The sequence below is a fragment of the Eucyclogobius newberryi genome, unplaced genomic scaffold (assembly GCF_026437365.1).
Source record: "Eucyclogobius newberryi isolate DKJ021-1_F unplaced genomic scaffold, fEucNew1.0.hap1 SCAF_18, whole genome shotgun sequence".
Classification (NCBI taxonomy): domain Eukaryota; kingdom Metazoa; phylum Chordata; class Actinopteri; order Gobiiformes; family Gobiidae; genus Eucyclogobius; species Eucyclogobius newberryi.
Window position 1 is genome coordinate 8,286,010 of NW_027315812.1, and position 20,717 is coordinate 8,306,726.

The following is a 20,717-nucleotide window of genomic DNA, read 5'->3' on the forward strand; positions in this document are numbered from 1 at the left end:
TTTTCTCGACTATCATCTTCTGCCTTCTAAGGTCAACAGAGAGATTCAGACCTCCAGTGAACAGTGTTTTATACATCCCCTTTAAAATGCAATTCAATACCAATACAACAAAACATACCATATTTTCCAGACAATAAGTGGCACCTTTTTTCATAGTTTGTGCGACGATATGTGTTTTTCTTCTCTATTATGCATTTTTTGGCTGGTGCGACTTATACTCCGGAAAATACGGTAAATACAAAGTTACATGGTAGACATTAAGCTTTCATTCCATGTATTGACTTTTTAGTTGAAAGCTGGAAAAAAGTGGAAAATTAATTAGATCAAGACATTAAATCTCTCACAGTTACAGTATGTTGGTTAATTTGAAATCATAATTATGTTCAATTCAATTCAATTTATTTTTGTAACGCCCAAAATCACAACAACAGTTGCCTCTGAGGGCGACAGTGAAAAATGAATTGAGCAATGTTTGTGGTGGCGAGGGACGATGTCCCAGAGTCCTCTGTCCTTAGACCCTCCTTCTCGGCAGGAAAAACTACAAAAAACCTCCTTGTGAAAAAGTATAAACCTGGAGTTCCAGAGTGAAGGAGAGATCTGACTCTCACAGACGGACGCGAGGGAGACTGGAGCTGGAGCCACTCTTCAGGCAGTTAAAATGTATTAAAAAGTAATGTTCATCGTTTATGTCTGCAAGTTATGAAGTCGGGTTTGACAGAAAAATTGGGGAATATAATATTTGCAAAACATGCTCAGATGTTTGGTCTCACCATCTTCAGTGCTCACGTTCAGATGATCAATCAACTATTTGAGCCTGTCCAATACAAAAAGTATTTTGATTGTGATTGTTGTTTGGACAATACAGACTCTAAAACCTAGGAATACCTTTCAAACAAAGACAGAGCCATCATTAAATGAAAATCTACAAAATAAACCATTTCAGATTTTTAACAATAAAACACAATATGTATCCGTAGTCACCACATTTCACCTTTTATTTGATCGATTATGCATTTAAAAATATAATCTTTCGACTACTAAACTATTTGCTAAAACATACTTCTAAGCCCTCAATAAAATATTAAAAAAATAACAAAAGCAGACAAATCTGGCAGTAAAAATGCTGTAAAAGGAATTCTCTCCACTCCAGTAATATCCATCAGTCCTCAGAGACAGTGCGTTGGAATCAATAGTCTTTCTCTCGTAGTACTTCTGTCTTCTCATAACTGTACAGTATTGACTCCGGAGCAGGTAAAACAGTATTTGACATTTTGTGCTGGTGCGTGTCTGGCTCCTGAGTGGAGTTAACCCCAGTGGTGTGTGTGTGTGTGTGGTGTGTGGTGTGTGTGGTGTGTGGTGTGTGGGTGTGTGGGTGTGTCTGGCTCCTGAGTGGAGTTAACCCCAGTGGACTCTTCCTCTGAGTGCTGTTTCTCGTTGTCACTTTGACCTTAGCTCAAGGACGATCTGGGACGCACTAAACCAGGGATAACAACTGCACCGTGAGAACATGTGGACAGAAGGGGTGTGTGTGTGTGTGTGTGTGTGTGTACTATATTTTGCTTCTTGCCTTATTATTATTTTTTTTAATATTTAGTTGTTTCATGTTACACCTTATCACAAAAGGAAGTTCCTAGTTTATGAATCTTGCTTTTATTCACCGACAATGGCAATAAAAAATATTCTGATTTTGATTCTGAAATGCTGGTGATGATTTATGGACTTTAAAACGCCTTTGATGTCACAAATCGGGGGGTGTTTGAAACTGAGCGCTTTGTGAGGGGCAGCACCTTATAAACAGAAGTCATCAAACAAGCCTGAATGGAGGCAAGTACGACTCCAGGTACTTTTCTGACGACGGAACAGTGATTAAAGCTCAGAAAAGTCAGTTTAATGTGGAAAATTACAGGCAAAGCAACAACATGTGACAAAAGGATGTAGCAGTGCGCCCAACATAAAAGGTTACAGACTGCATCTTTGAGTCAAAAAAGAGAACTCACCATTTACATATTTGAAACATTACCGTAGAGTGTAAATTACAGTATTTTCCGGACTATAAGTCGCACCAGGCAAAAAATGCTGGAGAAGAAAAAAACATATATAAGCCGCAATGTAGTATGAAACAACATGGTGAATAGGTGTACGTATGCTAACGCTAACACCTTCAGCTACATGAGGCACAGACAGAACTGTGGTAAGTGTCTGGTATGTTAACATAACATATGAACAGTTCTTCAGATAACTATAGCATAAAGAACATGCTAACAAGTTTACCAAAGCATCAGTTTTACCCCAAATCACTAAATCCACTGAATTCTTCTTCCTCTGTGTCACTTCTAAACAACTCCACAAACTCCAGAGGAAGTGCAGATTCTTCTTCTGCGTCGCTTAGAGCCTAGAACGCCCTCTTGTGGTTGCCAGTAATCAACATGTGAAATGCGGTTGCCAGTGTTAAAATAACAAATAATATCACATATAAGTCGCACCCCGGCCAAAACTATGAAAAAAAGGTGTGACTTATACGGTACTAAAAAGGAAAAACACACAACATACTTTTCTCTACAACTCAAGCATTAACAGGACTAAATCACGCTTTCACAATCGAATGTCGAGTTCGCCCAGGGCATCGATCCCCGCCCACAGCTCTGCGTTTGTTAGCGGCTCCTCGCGCAGACGGCAGACAGCCTGACCTTCTCCCGCGTTCCCCGCGCTCGTCACCGCGCCGGAGTAATTAGAGGCGGTCTTCATTAATTACACACGCGGCTCCGCGGTCACGACATCCGCGTCTACGTATCATTCAACGAGGTCCAATTCTGCAACCTCGACGAGTTTGCTGTTTGGTCGATCGAAGCGTCGGGAATCATTTGCGGACGCTGCAGATGTGGATGCTGGATAGAGATGCAAGTGACTGATGGAAGCCATGTATTTGGTTTATGTATTTTCATATTCATATTTATTAATTTGAGAAAGAAACTGCATAACAATCAAAAATGTTGGAATTCTTGACATGGGAGACACAGGATTCCCAAATAAGTGTTGTTTATTAAGGGACACATATTATGCATCATTTTAATCATTCACCATTTAAAAACTACACAACTTTCTATCAATCGGTCGCTCCCTCATCAGGATTGGCGTTAGCGCTCCATCTACTGGCAGCAGAGGGAATTATCATGGAGAGGAAAACCAAAGCTAGCTCAACTCAACATGGCATCGTACAAGTTGTGAATGTTGCAGTTATGAATGCAATTTGATGGCAGAAATACTCAGTTCGGCAAAGTTTTATGGACTTAAAAATAGCGTCGGAGATCTCTGGTTTTCTTTGACATGACAGAGCTGGAAAAATTTGAAATAGTGTTTTTGCCAAATTTAGAGAAGGAGCAGGAAAGACGCGCTCTGTAAACTGGATTGATCAAGCGAGCGAGAATAAAGCGAATACAACGACTAGCGATGTTTTTGATGAGGGAACAATGTCATAAAGCGGTTAAAAAAGTCAATTTTGCATCATGTGAAGCAACGGTGAAGGTCATTTTGAAATGAAAGCATGAAATATGGAAAATCTTGTTGACCACAATCAAAATCACCCAAATAACCCATAGAATAGCTTGTGTGTCTGGGCAATAAAGGCAGAAATGAAACTTGCTTACTATATTCAAATATTTGAGGCTTGAACTGAGAAAAACAATGTAGATAATGAGGAGTCAATAATGATGTATTATTCAGATGGAAAATGGGGAGAGTTTGTGCTGGTCAAATAGGAAATAAATCAGTCTGGATAGTAAACAGGCGTACTCTTCCATTAAGAGGAAATGCAGAGAGGCTTGAAAAGTGGCAAAATCAAAATGGTTTGAGGTTTACATGTGTTTTTAGTGCACCACACAAATTTTCTCATTGTTACGCAGCTCAAATTAAACCTCTGATGTAGACAATCCCTATTTTCTATCCATTTCCTCTTTCAGCAGCTGGTAATAACACCCTTTCACGCAAACAAGAGCCGAGTCGCGGCGTCGGTCCGGAGCCCTCGTGTCCATGTGAGTCTGAGTGCGGCGCAGAGGGGCGATCGCGGCCAGTTCCACTGACGAGGTTTTAATTAAACGGCGAGATAATGCAGTGGTGCAGAGGCTGAGCGCTCAGAGAGCGTGGGGAAGCGGACGGGACAGGCAACACAGCACACAGACTAAAGGAGGGCGCGGCGGGCCATTACCACAGGTCATATAAGGATCCTCAGCCACAAAATAAAACGTGCCTCTTATTTATTTAATGAGCATTTCCAGTGAAAACATGATACCATCAGAATCAGAAAAGCTTTAGTGCCAAAATGAACAAACCAGGAATGTGCTGTGGTGATGGTGGCTGCCCACAAGTCTGAAAGTTCACTAGTCCAAAGGTTCGCTAGTCCGAAGGTTCGCTAGTCCTAAGGTTCGCTAGTCCGAAGGTTCGCTAGTCCGAAGGTTCGCTGGTCAGAGAGTTCGCTGGTCCGAAGGTTCGCTGGTCCGAAGGTTCACAAGTCCGAAGGTTCGCTAGTCCGAAGGTTCGCTAGTCCGAAGGTTCGCTGGTCCGAAGGTTCACAAGTCTGAAGGTTCGCTGGTCCGAAGGTTCGCTGGTCCGAAGGTTCACAAGTCTGAAGGTTCGCTAGTCTGAAGGTTCGCTGGTCCGAAGGTTCACAAGTCTGAAGGTTCGCTAGTCCGAAGGTTCGCTGGTCCGAAGGTTCGCTGGTCCGAAGGTTCGCTGGTCCGAAGGTTCGCTGGTCCGAAGGTTCGCTGGTCCGAAGGTTCGCTGGTCTGAAGGTTCGCTGGTCCGAAGGTTCACAAGTCTGAAGGTTCGCTAGTCTGAAGGTTCGCTGGTCCGAAGGTTCACAAGTCTGAAGGTTCGCTAGTCCGAAGGTTCGCTGGTCCGAAGGTTCGCTGGTCCGAAGGTTCGCTGGTCCGAAGGTTCGCTGGTCCGAAGGTTCGCTGGTCCGAAGGTTCGCTGGTCTGAAGGTTCGCTGGTCCGAAGGTTCACAAGTCTGAAGGTTCGCTAGTCTGAAGGTTCGCTAGTCTGAAGGTTCGCTGGTCCGAAGGTTCGCTGGTCCGAAGGTTCACAAGTCTGAAGGTTCGCTAGTCTGAAGGTTCGCTGGTCCGAAGGTTCACAAGTCTGAAGGTTCGCTAGTCCGAAGGTTCGCTGGTCCGAAGATTCGCTGGTCCGAAGGTTCGCTGGTCCGAAGGTTCGCTGGTCCGAAGGTTCGCTGGTCCGAAGGTTCACAAGTCTGAAGGTTCGCTAGTCTGAAGGTTCGCTGGTCCGAAGGTTCACAAGTCTGAAGGTTCGCTAGTCTGAAGGTTCGCTAGTCCGAAGGTTCGCTGGTCCGAAGGTTCGCTGGTCCGAAGGTTCGCTGGTCCGAAGGTTCACAAGTCCGAAGGTTCGCTGGTCCGAAGGTTCGCTGGTCCGAAGGTTCGCTGGTCCGAAGGTTCGCTGGTCCGAAGGTTCGCTGGTCTGAAGGTTCACTAGTCCGAAGGTTCACTAGTCTGAAGGTTAGGGGTTAGGGTTAGGGACTTGTGAACCTTCAGACCCTTCGGACTTGTGAACCTTCAGACCCTTCGGACTTGTGAACCTTCGGACCCTTCGGAGTGGGAACCTTGGGACCCTTCAGACTTGTGAACATTCAGACCCTTCAGACTTGTGAACATTCAGACCCTTCAGACTTGTGAACATTCAGACCCTTCAGACTTGTGAACATTCAGACCCTTCAGACTTGTGAACATTCAGACCCTTCAGACTTGTGAACCTTTGGACTTGTGGGGTGGAACTGTGATGATATGGTGCAACAAAAACAATGATAATACTTTAAAAACATGTGATAAAATAAAAGGAATGCATGAAATAAGGTAAATAAGGACATAAGAGACTAAATCTATACAGTATGGACAGAGCGTCAGAGCAAAACCAGCATGTCAGTATTGTTGAAGTGAGTGACAGGTGGTAAAAAGTGTTCATGAGAGCAACGGCAGCGGGAAGAGCATTCCTGGCAGAGCAAGAACAGCTCCTTTCAGTTCCCCTTAAAAGCACCATGTAGTCATAACAACTGCAGTGGTATCCATATTGCATTGTTGTAGTGGTTTGATAATCCGTGCCCACCTGATGCCTCGCCCGGCTCGCTTGCACAAATGAGACACAGTACATTTCCCTGATTGAGCGTGCACGTAAAACAATGCGATTCCCTTCATCGTCCGCCTCAATATGCACCGACTCGGCTGTAATAGATTTTCTCAGCCCCAAAGTCGTTTACCGAATCCACCTCTATTCTTGGAGACATTCTTTTCTTGTGCTTCCACTGTAGCATTTTGGGAGTAAATCTTTTTTGGCTCTCCGGTTCTCTCTGGTGTCCCACTATCACCGCGGTAATGAACTGACAGAGGACTGGCCGCTCTGGTCTAACCCATTCACTGCACTCTATAATGGTTTCAGCTGCAGGCCCGGACACACACACACACACACTTGTAACGGGTTCATTTATAACATGGACGCAGGGAGGGACAGCCTTTTAGTAATCAGATAGTGGTTCAATAAATGCTGAGGTGCTGACTCCCCTGAGGAAGCCTGGTGAAGGGCCATTTACCATCGGGCCGGGCTCACGCCTCTGCACTCTACGGGGAGCGGTGTCCACACAACAAACTGTAGCCACATGCTTTGAATAGTAACATTTTTTGACATTTTTAGTTTTCAAACTCTACTAATGTTTGCTGCTTTTGCCACGGCCAAACCAATAACATTGAGAAGAGAATCTTAATATTGTGCGAGCAAGACTTTATAGAGATGGTACACTTAAGAGAAGGAAAGAGTTGCATGCCAAATGTCTTGATAATAATGTACACAACAAAAGTGGAAAACCTTGCATGAAAGAAGGATTACATCAACTGTACAATATATAAGATTTTGTGTAAAACTAACAAGAAATTGATCTTGATTCTTGAAGTAAATGAAAAATAAAAGTGACTATAAATGTAAGATACTGATAAGCCGGTATTACTTTTGTAATCGACCTACAGATGACCTCCGAGCTTTGCCATGGCAACAGGAATGCTGGAAATTAGGCTCTTCATTGCTAGATAGCTAACGGCGCACATACATTTGGGGGTTTTATGATGTCTTTGCCACAAGCAGATGCTTTTGTGCTTTGAAAGTTGGAATAAACTTTTCCTAAAACGACTGCTTTCAATCTGAACCTGGATTAAATGGATTAAAAGAGCCATTTTCTCTCCCAAGATGAAAGACTATGCTGTTTTATGAAACAATCCCCTGTTTGAAGACTTTGACCACAGGATGAATTCACTGTGCATAATGTTAATGTTGTTCTCCACGTTCATTTAACGTCTAAGGCTTATGACTCGTCTTCATTTTAACCTGTGTAACTACGTGACCTAGATAACGATGCATGTACGATTGGGGAAATTCCAGATCCAGACTCACACACAAGCACAATTCCGATTGGTTGAAGCTTTGCCCAATATTCAAGGCATTGCATAAACTAAAACTACTGCGCAGGTCGACCCTCCAGTTCCATCCAGTCTTCCAGGACAAAAGACCCATGACCAGGGTAGAAAAGGCTAGCTAAGTTAAGCTAGGAAACAAAGACATTCCAGAGGAACCAAGGAAGCTACCTTTCCTCTCTCCCCCATATGTCTGACTGTGCCCATTAGCATGCCGGTCGACTGAAAGGACCTTTTGCAGCTTTTCAAGTCTACAGCTATTTGGATCCAGGACGATCTTTAAATTGGCCTCATCTGTGGATCAGTGCAAATGCTTTCTTGTCACCGGAGGAGAGCCTCAGAGCCAGACAGAATTCAGATCAATGCGGCCTTCATCCATTGCTGAGCAGCTTGACTTCTCCTTAGACGATTCTGCAGATGTCAGCTATTGCCCTGTGCTGGACACTCAGCACCCCACAACTGACCTCTCCTGCTTCTGGTTGTACCACGCACACAAATCACAATTTGATATGATCATCCTAGTATCAACTTCAACACATAAGTAGATCGATCTACAACAATCACATCTAGTGTCCCCACCTGTCCACCACTCGTTTGCATATCTAATATTAATATTTATCCGTTTCATTAGTTCGACTCCCAGGCCTGACAAACATGTTTTCTCTCTGGGTGGAGTCTGCATGTTCTCCCCGTGTTACCGTGGGTTCTCTGGCTTCTTCCCACCGTCGAAACACATGTGTGAGGTAAACTGGCAACTGTAAATTGGCCCTCATGAATGAATGTGAGAGTGAAAGTGTCTCTTTGTTAACCCTGCGACGAGCTGGGCCCTGCCCAGAGCGTGTGACATAGAAAATGAATGAATCCTTTACTGGGGCAAGTAAAATGTGTTCCGAGAACATTGAGTTTGGTGGTTTTATTTTCAGATGAAAATATGCATTTAGTATGTATTTATTTAAATAAGTACTATTTAATTGTATTTATAATATGCATTTAGTCAACAAAAATGTCAACTAAAAAGTTTTTTTTTTAGTCCTAATGATTGTTTTTATTTAGCATCAGTCAGCAAAAATATAACTTTGGTGAAAATGACTGCATGAAAAAAATGGTTTGGTTGATGAAAGTAAGACCAAAGTAAAAGAACTGCCAGCACTGATTTGCTGCTTGTGAAGAAATTGAGCACAGAAACAAACAGTCTTGTCAAAGTGAATGACTTCAACGACTTGACCTTTCAAAAAAGAAACAAAATACAACTTGGGAATATATTTTGATGAGCAAGATATTTTATTTACAGCATGTATTGATGAGAAGAGGGGTACTCGTATTTGACAAAAGGTCCCGGTGCTACACAAAACAAATAAAAGGTGTGAATATCCTCTCGGCCTTGAGTGTGAGAGCTGCCGTGACAGCTGCTGCAGACCGATAGCTGCTGCATTATGGGAAAAAATAACACGCAGCAATCAAACGCCTATTCTGCTCCCTCCGATGACAACTCAATTTGGCAGAGGGGTCAATAGAAATATATTACGTTGTTGACCCTCGTGGTATCCACTATCAATACGCGGGCTGATTGAAAATTATTAAGAAACCGCCCTCGCAGCGTATTTGGGTCACTATAAATAGATCTCAGACAAATAGTGTGTCTTTTGGCGTGTCAGTGTGACGGATGTGGTGAATGGATGTGTCCCGTGTGTTGAAAGGATTAGCTTTGTGGCGCCGCATCCGTCTTCACGTCGCAGTCGTTCGTGTAATTGTTACGCCATTGACCGGGCAGCGTGTGCAACGTTGACTTTTTGAGCCCTTCACCACGATTTAACGTTGTCCCCTCATCGAAAACATACCTGGAGTTGTCTTCAGTTCCATTCACGCTCGTTTCGTTGGTCTCGTTTACGACGTCGCCTCAGAAAAACACGCTATGTCACGTTTTAAGAAATGTAGAGGTCTCGCGTGCTGTTTACAAGTCCATAAATCATCGCCAAACTCATACTGAGCATTTCTGACATCAAACTACATTCATTTCACGCATGCTTGAGGGAATAACAGATTGATACGGCGTTGCGTGTGCCTTCGATAGACACATTTTTAAGCTCTGAAGCATGAGATGCCAAAGCAAAGGCGCCCAAGAGGCCACTGACAATACAAAGAATGCATAATATGTCCTTACAGGTGCACTGGGAAACTTTTCTGCTGAGGGTCTGTCTCCTGCTTCTGTTTATGGGTATGTTATTGCTTTATCTGGAATGTGGCGTTAAGTGTATCGATCTCGAACGTTTTTATTGCAGCGGAATACCTTGAAACATGCATTCTTGTCGAGAGCGCGGTTGCTTCGCTTACCTTCTGGTCAGAGGGCGAATACTTACCGACTAGGCCACTGTCACGTTTCCAAAGACCTCTTTCTAAAGCATTTCTTTTCATAGTTGTGAGCAAGCAAACAAATGACACAATATGGGAAACGACATATTGAAAAGCTATAGAGTAAGCTTTAAGTATAGGTGTTACTGATGGTTATATTTAAGTGGAAAATTATAAAGCTTTCTTTAATGTGTTCTCAAATTATTGAAAGTACTGCGCGTGTTGTTGGAAATAAGCAGTGTTCTTGAGTGGCAGTGGGGATTACTGCCTCAAAGGAGCACACAGACAGACGGCAAATAGAAAAATATTTTTCCAAACGCGTCGCGCTTTAATCGCCTTTGTGCTCCGCTCACAGTTCAGGGCGGGACTGTGGACCAGATAAGCAGAGGCAGTGTGTGGAGTCTTCAAAAGGTCTAAATGTGCGGCGGATTTGTTAAACGCTGGCCTTGATCAAAAGAATAATGACAAAGCTGGGATTCGGAGGGAAAAATCATCATATTATGTAACACAATTAAAAATATGCATGGGGAAAAATGTGGCTAAAAATCTAAAAGTTGAAAAAAATAGACGTGTTTTCAGCAATACAAGCAGAAGAATAGGCTCTATAGTCTATATATTCAACCAAACACAAAATAATATTTCAAACAAAGCTGTGCAGGAGATTGTTGGGCTTCTTCTCCATTATTCTCTCATCAAACATTAGGTACTCCTTATGTCCTTATTATAATGTCCTTATGAAGTCCTGGCTCAACATCTGGAGCTGCGACTGCTCTTGATAAGTTCCCAGCCCCTTTGAAGAACACAGACTATTTTCCCTATGAGGACTCAGAAGAGTACCTATTGTTGTACAACCTGTAACCCACTTCTAGGTATGTACACGTCTCAACCGCTGGGTTCAAAGGAGCTGAGATGAAACGTAGTAGTTAAATGTAGGGCTGGGCTGGGTTACTTGGTTCTCATGGTTCTCATAACCAACCAACAAAGGTTCGGGAAGAACTGGGACCGGAAAAATAATGTTCTTTCAATGCCAACTTTTGTTTTATTGGGTTTGAATATCTATTAAAGTCTATGGGCAAAGACAGCACAAACAAACTACACAGACTATCATAGTCCGCTATGTTCATAGTTCTCCATGTTCAGACTCACAGTACATTTGATCATAGTTCTCCATGTTCATAGTTCTCCATGTTCAGACTCACAGTACATTTGATCATAGTTCTCCATGTTCATAGTTCTCCATGTTCAGACTCACGGTACATTTGATCATAGTTCTCCATGTTCATAGTTCTCCATGTTCAGACTCACAGTACATTTGATCATAGTTCTCCATGTTCAGACTCACAGTACATTTGATCATAGTTCTCCATGTTCATAGTTCTCCATGTTCAGACTCGCAGTTCATTTGATCATAGTTCTCCATGTTCATAGTTCTCCATGTTCAGACTCAGTACATTTGATCATAGTTCTCCTTGATCATAGTTCTCCATGTTCAGACTCAGTACATTTGATCATAGTTCTCCAGGTTCAGACTCACAGTACATTTGATCATAGTTCTCCTTGATCATAGTTCTCCATGTTCAGACTCACAGTACATTTGATCATAGTTCTCCATGTTCATAGTTCTCCATGTTCAGACTCACGGTACATTTGATCATAGTTCTCCATGTTCATAGTTCTCCATGTTCAGACTCACAGTACATTTGATCATAGTTCTCCATGTTCATAGTTCTCTATGTTCAGACTCACAGTACATTTGATCATAGTTCTCCATGTTCATAGTTCTCCATGTTCAGACTCACAGTACATTTGATCATAGTTCTCCTTGATCATAGTTCTCCATGTTCAGACTCACTGTACAGTTGATCATAGTTCTCCATGTTCAGACTCGCAGTACATTTGATCATAGTTCTCCTTGATCATAGTTCTCCATGTTCATAGTTCTCCATGTTCAGACTCGCAGTACATTTGATCATAGTTCTCCATGTTCAGACTCACAGTACATTTGATCATAGTTCTCCATGTTCATAGTTCTCCATGTTCAGACTCGCAGTACATTTGATCATAGTTCTCCATGTTCAGACTCGCAGTAAATTTGATCATAGTTCTCCATGTTCAGACTCACAGTACATTTGATCATAGTTCTCCTTGATCATAGTTCTCCATGTTCATAGTTCTCCATGTTCAGACTCGCAGTACATTTGATCATAGTTCTCCATGTTCAGACTCACAGTACATTTGATCATAGTTCTCCTTGATCATAGTTCTCCATGTTCAGACTCACAGTACATTTGATCATAGTTCTCCATGTTCAGACTCACAGTACATTTAATCATAGTTCTCCTTGATCATAGTTCTCCATGTTCATAGTTCTCCATGTTCAGACTCACAGTACATTTGATCATAGTTCTCCTTGATCATAGTTCTCCATGTTCATAGTTCTCCATGTTCAGACTCGCAGTACATTTGATCATAGTTCTCCATGTTCAGACTCACAGTACATGTGATCATAGTTCTCCATGTTCAGACTCCCAGTTCATTTGATCATAGTTCTCCATGTTCAGACTCACAGTACATTTGATCATAGTTCTCCATGTTCATAGTTCTCCATGTTCAGACTCACAGTACATTTGATCATAGTTCTCCTTGATCATAGTTCTCCATGTTCATAGTTCTCCATGTTCAGACTCAGTACATTTGATCATAGTTCTCCATGTTCAGACTCACGGTACATTTGATCATAGTTCTCCATGTTCAGACTCACAGTACATTTGATCATAGTTCTCCTTGATCATAGTTCTCCATGTTCAGACTCACAGTACATTTGATCATAGTTCTCCTTGATCATAGTTCTCCATGTTCAGACTCAGTACATTTGATCATAGTTCTCCATGTTCAGACTAGTTCTCCATGTTCAGACTCACAGTACATTTGATCATAGTTCTCCATGTTCAGACTAGTTCTCCATGTTCAGACTCACAGTACATTTGATCATAGTTCTCCATGTTCAGACTCACAGTACATTTGATCATAGTTCTCCTTGATCATAGTACTCCATGTTCATAGTTCTCCATGTTCAGACTTGCAGCACATTTGATCATAGTTCTCCATGTTCAGACTCACAGTACATTTGATCATAGTTATCCTTGATCATAGTTCTCCATGTTCATAGTTCTCCATGTTCATAGTTCTCCATGTTCAGACTCAGTACATTTGATCATAGTTCTCCATGTTCAGACTCACAGTACATTTGATAATAGTTCTCCATGTTCAAATCAAATCAAATCAAATCAATTTATTTTTGTAAGGCCCAAAATCACAACAACAGTTGCCTCTGAGGGCCACAGGGAGAAATGAATCAACAATGTCTGTGGTGGCGATGGAGTCAGACAATGTCTGTGGTGGCGAGGGACGATGTCCCATGGTCCTCTGTCCTTAGACTCTCCTTCTCGGCCAGGAAAAACTACAAAAAAACCTCTTTGGGAAAAAAGCGTAGAAACCTGGAGGAGTTCCAGTGAAGGAGAGATCCGACTCTCACAGACTGACAGACGGACACGAGGAGACTGGAGCTGGACCCACTCTTCAGGCAGATGAGGGACCGACTGAGGCGAACTGGACCCACTCTTCAGGCAGATGAGGGACCGTCTGAGTCGAGCTGGACCCACTCTTCAGGCAGATGAGGGACCGACTGAGGCGAACTGGACCCACTCTTCAGGCAGATGAGGGACCGACTGAGGCGAACTGGACCCACTCTTCAGGCAGATGAGGGACCGTCGGGGGCGAGCTGGACCCACTCTTCAGGCAGATGAGGGACCGTATGAGGCGAGCTGTACCCACTCCTCAGGCAGATGAGGGACCGTGCACACAGGGCAGGGACCACTTCACCAGGGGAGGGGCATCTGGGTCCACAGGTCCTCAGGAGTGAGAGAAAGAAAAGAAGGCGGTGAACAGTTTGCAAGTGGAATCAAAAAATAAATATTGTTTGATAGCATAAGTAGTCAGAAGAAGAAGAGGATAGTGCTCAAGCTGTCATACTTCCCCCAGCACAGTTACTCCTAGGGCAGCGTAGCTAAAGCTGTGGGTTTATGTTTCTGTTCCTAACTAGTCTGACCATAAGCGATTTCGAAGAGGAACGTTTTAAGCCTGGACTTAAATGAAGAGACTGTGTCAGCATATTTAACATGGACAGGAGCTGATTCCATAACACTGGAGCTTGGTAGCTAAACGCTCTACCTCCTACTGTACTTTTAGAGACTCTTGGGACCACCAGAAGGCCGGCATTCTGAGAGCGAAGAGCTCTGTTTGGATGATATGGTTCTATAGCATCTTTGAGGTAGGATGGGGCCATGTCATTTATGGCTTTGTAGGTCAAGAGTAGAATTTTGAATTTGATTCTAAACTGGACAGGGAGCCAGTGAAGAGACTTCAGCACTGGCGTAATGTGCTCTCTTCTTTTTGTTCCTGTTAGTAATCTTGCTGCTGCATTTTGAACCAGTTGAAAGCTTTTTATGGAGCTTTTAGGACACGCTGCAAGCAGGGAGTTACAGTAGTCTAATCTAGTCGTTACAAATGCATGGATAAGTTTTTCGGCATCGCTTTTAGGCAGGATTCTTCTGATTTTGGCTCTTGTTGCGCAAATGGAAATAGGCTGTTTTACAGGCTTGATTTATATGAGCTTTAAATGAGAGCTCCTGGTCAAATAAGACTCCAAGGTTTCTTACAGTAGAACTGGAGGCTACACTGACATTGTCCAGTGTGACTATCTGCTCAGATAGACCGTCTCGTAGATGCTTAGGGCCAAGCACAATGACCTCGGTTTTTTCAGGGTTAAGAAGCAGGTAGTTTAGTGTCATCCAGGTTTTTATCTCCTTCACACAAGTACTAAGTCTGTCTACTTGATCGCTCTGATCAGGTTTCATTGATAAATACAGCTGAGTGTCGTCCGCATAGCAGTGGAAGTTAATGCCATGCTTTCTGATCATGTTGCCTAATGGCAGCATATAAAGAGTAAACAGAATTGGACCGAGTACCGAACCCTGTGGCACACCGTAAATTACTTTAGAGCTTGGTGAGGAGCTCTGGTTTACATTAACAAATTGGAACCTATCAGATAGATAGGATTTAAACCAGCTGAGGGCTGTTCCTCCAACACCTACATCACATTCTAACCTCTGCAGTAGAATGTTGTGGTCAATGGTGTCAAACGCTGCGCTGAGGTCCAACAGAACCAGGATTGAGACCAGTCCATCGTCAGCGGCTAATAACAAATCATTTGTGACTTTAACTAGTGCAGTTTCAGTGCTGTGGTGGGCTCTGAACCCTGACTGGAAAACTTCAAATAAGTTATTGTCCTGCAGGTGGCGACAAAGCTGTTTTACTACAACTTTTTCAAGGATTTTAGAGACGAAGGGAAGATTTGAAATAGGTCTGTAGTTTACTAATAGGTCGGGATCTAGATTAGGCTTTTTCAGAAGAGGTTTAATGACTGCATGTTTGAAGGACTGTGGAACATAGCCACTTTCGAGTGAAGTATTTATTATATTAAGAATAGGGTCTATAATTAGGGGGAGAATGTCTTTGAGGAGTCTGCTTGGAATGGGGTCTAGGACACAAGTTGAGCTTTTAGAGGACACAATGGCTGAAGTTATCTCTGCTTGATCAACAGCTGTGAACCTTTCTAAGTTTACAGGTGGATTTATATGGGACGTTAGATTTACAGCTTGGGCTAGTTCAGGGCTAATAGCGGGGGTAATTTCATCTAATTTATCTCTGATTGTTTTTATTTTATTGTTAAAAAATAGGAGGAAATCATCAGAGCTGAGTGTAGCTGGGATTGAGGGCTCTACTGCACTGTGACAGTTTGTTAGCCTAGCTACAGTGCTGAAAAGGAATTTAGGGTTACTTTTGTTGACTTCTATTAGATTTGAATAATATCTGGTTTGGGCCTTACGCAGAGCCTGCTTTTGGACAGCAGGCAGCATTTCCATGCTTTTAGGGATTCTTCTGTGTGAGAGCGACAAAATAATCCCTCTAACTTTCTAACTCTTTGTTTATGTGAACGCAGTTCTTGGTTGTACCATGGGGAGGCGCGCTTTGGCCTAATGACCTTCTGTTTTAACGGCGCGACAACGTCAAGAGCAGACTTCAGAGAATTCATGGTCAAGTCGACAAATTGATCACTTATACTGGGACTAAAACTGTTCTCAGCAGGATCACATGACATGTCACTGAATATTGGCTCTATTATTTCCTTGAATTTTGAGATAGATTTTTCAGATATTGTCCTTTTCATTATAACTTTATTTTGTGGGACTGGATGATCTTTAAGAATAAACTGAAAGGTAATTAGGAAATGATCTGACAATATAGGGGTTTGAGGGAGGACAATGAGGTCACTAATCTCTGTTCCATACGTTAGGACAAGATCCAGAGTGTGAGTCGGTTTATTTACATTCTGAGTGAAACCAATGCTGTCTAACAAGGCGCTGAAGGCATTACTGAGAGCGTCATCACTCATGTTCACATGGATATTAAAGTCTCCAACTATAACTATTTTATCCCAGGCTAACACTAAGTTTGATATAAAGTCAGAAAACTCTGTTAAAAACTCTGAATAGGGACCAGGAGGTCGGTAGATAACTATGAACAAAACTCCTTTTTGGTTTTTCATATTTGGACATGTGATCGACAGCATAAGGCTTTCAAATGAGTGAAATGCATTGTTAGTTTTAGGGCTCATGAGTAGGCTTGAGTGTGAGATCACTGCCACACCACCACCTCGGCCTGTGCTCCTGGCAGTCTGAAAGTTAACATGGGTGGGTGGGGTGGACTCATTTAGTCTGACGTAGTCGTCTTGTTGAAGCCACGTTTCAGTTAGAGCTAGAAGATCTATGTTATAGTCACTAATTAATTCATTAACTAAGAGCGATTTGGAGGAAATTGCTCTAATGTTTAGCAGTCCACATTTTACGTGTTTGTTCATTTGTATATTTGTGTCATTTGTGATTGTTATTTTCCTTAAGTTATTTGGTCTGACGCCTGAAATATTTTTTCTGAGATGTGACTTTTTGGCATTATTTGTACGAGGAACACGAGGGACACACACAGTCTCTATCTGTCTTGAATCTGAACACTTCACATGTAACAGAACGGGCGAGAGTTCAGCGATCATAGTTCTCCATGTTCAGACTCACAGTACATTTGATCATAGTTCTCCATGTTCATAGTTCTCCATGTTCAGACTCACAGTACATTTGATCATAGTTCTCCATGTTCATAGTTCTCCATGTTCAGACTCAGTACATTTGATCATAGTTCTCCTTGATCATAGTTCTCCATGTTCAGACTCAGTACATTTGATCATAGTTCTCCATGTTCAGACTCAGTACATTTGATCATAGTTCTCCATGTTCAGACTCACAGTACATTTGATCATAGTTCTCCATGTTCATAGTTCTCCATGTTCAGACTCAGTACATTTGGCTGCAGTGTCTGTGTGAAGTAGAAGCTGAGTGGGTAATATGAGCCAAACTTCACCATAATGCTGGTGCTTGGTGGAGGTAGAGCGTAATCTCACAGTGTGTGGTGGAGTCCTTCTGTGTAAAGATGTAGCCGGAGTCTGCGTGAAGTTGCAGGAGAAACAAGTAAATCTTCACCATAATCCTCCTCCGCCAAGTAAACACGCAATAAAAGTGTAACGCGTAAATGTGTCAAAAGCATGTGCGATGCAAAATGTCACGTTCAGAGAAATGAAAAGTGAAACACGTGAGCTGCTGCCATCGTCTGCGTCTCTGCTTCATTTGTTTACACATTGGTTATAACAGATGTCATGATGATATATTTTTAAACAATTATGGACATTCATTTACACAAAATGCAGGCACCGAAAAAAGAAACGTTCAGGAACCAGTATCACTTAAGTACTGGTATCGGGGGGGAAAACACTAAGAACGGTACCCAGCCCTCGTTGAATGTGAACTGTAGTTTGAGTATGAAAAGAGTCAATACAACCTAAAGGACCAGATAAACTAAGAACAGAAAATGTCCCTTCAGAAGTGTTCTTTCTGGAAAGTGTTTGTCAGTAAGTCAGTGGAAATAGTCAAAAGTCATGGAAAGTGTCGATAGCAGTCGTTGGTGTCGGTCAGTGGGACTGACACGATCCTACCACAGGAGGCGCTGTTTGGGGGCTCAGGACGCCATCAGAGGATCACCTCAGCATCAGCCTCGTGGAGCCCAAAGCTGGAGCGCTGCTTTTCCAGGTGCTCAAAGAAAGACCCGACCTGCATTTGCAAAACAGGATTATAGTCCAGATGTTTATATTCAATTACAATTAGGCTCACTAGAATCATTAAAGGTTCATATAAGGTGTTGTACACACTTGAATGTAACATACATGGATCATCTTAAAGAGAAAAAATAACTAAACATAATTAACAAACGATTAATTAGTTATTTTCAAAATAAATTGGCAAAATATACCATTATATCCCACGGTGATTACAATAAAATGTGATTATATGAATCAAATTTTACCAATTAATTCACTTGTGAAAAACACATTAACTTACAGCTTAATGCATAATCATATTTTCTTGTCAGTATTGTATAACTCACACATTTTTAACATAGGATTTTGGGAAGCAAATAAAATACAAGAAATATATAACAAAAATTCACATCTTTGCTGGTTTTAGCCATTTTGTATAACTTAAAATGATCAATCAGGTTTAGCGAGTATGACAAAATATACACACATTGCACTTATTTTAATGACACCATATATCGCCATAAATGTTCTACCCAAACAATCAAATAAATATATTTAAGTAACATACAATCTTGAAAAATTTAATTAAAATGTACAAAATACCCAAAATGATAAGCTAACATGACCTAAATACATATAATCAATGTGAGAGAGTTTACCAAGGATTATCCATCCATCCATCCATTTTCTACCGCTTGTTCCCTTTTGGGGTCGCGGGTGACTGGAGCCTATCCCAGTGACTTCGGGCCTTAGGCGGGGTACACCCTGGACAGTGGCCAACTTGTCGCAGGGCCAACACAGAGACATAGACATTACAGACAGTTCACGCTCACATTCATTCACTTGGGCCAATTTAGAGTCACCAATTTTTACCTAACACATGCATGTCTTTGGACGGTGGGAGGAGCCGGAGAACCCGGAGAGAACCCACGGTAACACGGGGAGAACATGCAGACTCCACCAAGAGAGATCATGTGATGTTGGTCTGGTCCGGGAATCGAACCCATGATCTCCTTCTTGGGAGGCAAGAGCGCTAACCGCCTTTGCCACCGTGCACCCCAAGGATTAACTTCAGGTAAATAAAAGTGCTTCTTCGATGATTCTTCCACATCTAAAAAGGAGTTTTATCATATTAGATCATTGACTTTAACATTTGTGATTTTCAACACATTATATTTCGTTTTTCCATGAGTTTTTCATACCTTTTTCTCACTTTTTCAGCCCGCACGTGGGAGCAGGAGCCGCGCTCCACACGTCAATGCGCAGAGTGAAGCTTCCTGAGGTTTTCAACACTACTTCCTGTTTTACATCAAAATAAAACTCGGGGTTTCCAAAATAAAACCATGAATGTATAAAACGTTAAATAAAACAATATTTCAACGTAAATCAAATCAAATAAAACCCTTTAACCAAGCGGGTTATTAGGTTAAGTTATTTAGTTGTGCTACGATAAGATTTGTGATGTAGATGGTCGATTAATTATAAAGTAAAGAAGTACTCAAGTGTTTTATTCTTCTATTTAGTCATTGCAGCTCATGTTTTTAATAATTCTATGCATTTAGAAAAGGATTTAATGGGATTATGCTGCTTTACGGTTATTGTGTATCGGTGCCAAAAAGTGTTTTTGTGACCGACCTGAACACCCCACAGCGTTTACAGCCAAGGCTAATTTAAAATCAGCACTTCAATCACCGGGGGTCTCGAAATGCTGGTAAAGGTAAATCTGAGGATCTTTCTGATCACAAATAAGTGCAAAGTTGTCTTTTGTCTGCTGTTTGCGTGTCTCCATGGAGATTTTAATGCTTGGCCCGGAGTGTCCCACAGTGTGGCAGTCAACTTGTATCCACGGAGACAAGGCCAACACGAAAACACCAGGCCAAGTTACAGGTCTGATCTGTGGAGACCCAGCTCACGGTATAATGTGTATATTTTTGGGCATAAATGCAATATAGATAGACATCAAAGTGACATTGTGCACCTAAGTTGTTGAGTTTGAATATATTATAATATTATATATTATACCTTCATAACTATTATCAAATATATAACTTCTACATTTAATGTTTCGTTCCGTGCAACTGTTGGATTGTTATTTCCCACGAGTTCAGAGTGACTTCAGCTAAATCAACTCATCTGCGGCTTACGCTGATGTGAAAGCTACAGAAAAACAAACCTCAAACGAATGTCTCTAATGTGTGAAATAACAGAATATCGTCCCATTCAAGTCGTGACATCATTTCCAGTGATCGTCATCGCTTTATTACGCCACCGTTTACCCCTCGACCATCTCCCAGTTCAGAAGGAGTCACCGGTTTGAGCGGCGTTAAAGGTCCTTTTGTCAGGTCGGAGGTGGTGGAAAATCACAGTTGTGTTTTTCTATTCCTTTCTCTCCTGTAAGTCACGCTCGATCAGCTCCGGGCCACGGCAGGCGCTCGCATTTCCCTTCGCCTCGCTCACTCGCCTGCCTCGACAGTGACTTCAAACGAAATGCTGTTTACGTGACACTTTTGCCACCTTTTGAGTGAAAACACGCACCTGTCGACACCTGTGAGGGGGCGGAGCCTGTCAAAGCACCTCCTCTGCTGCCTTCGACGCTGAAGGCCCGTCTTACAAAGCGGATGGGGAAGTCGAGCGTTTTGGACGGT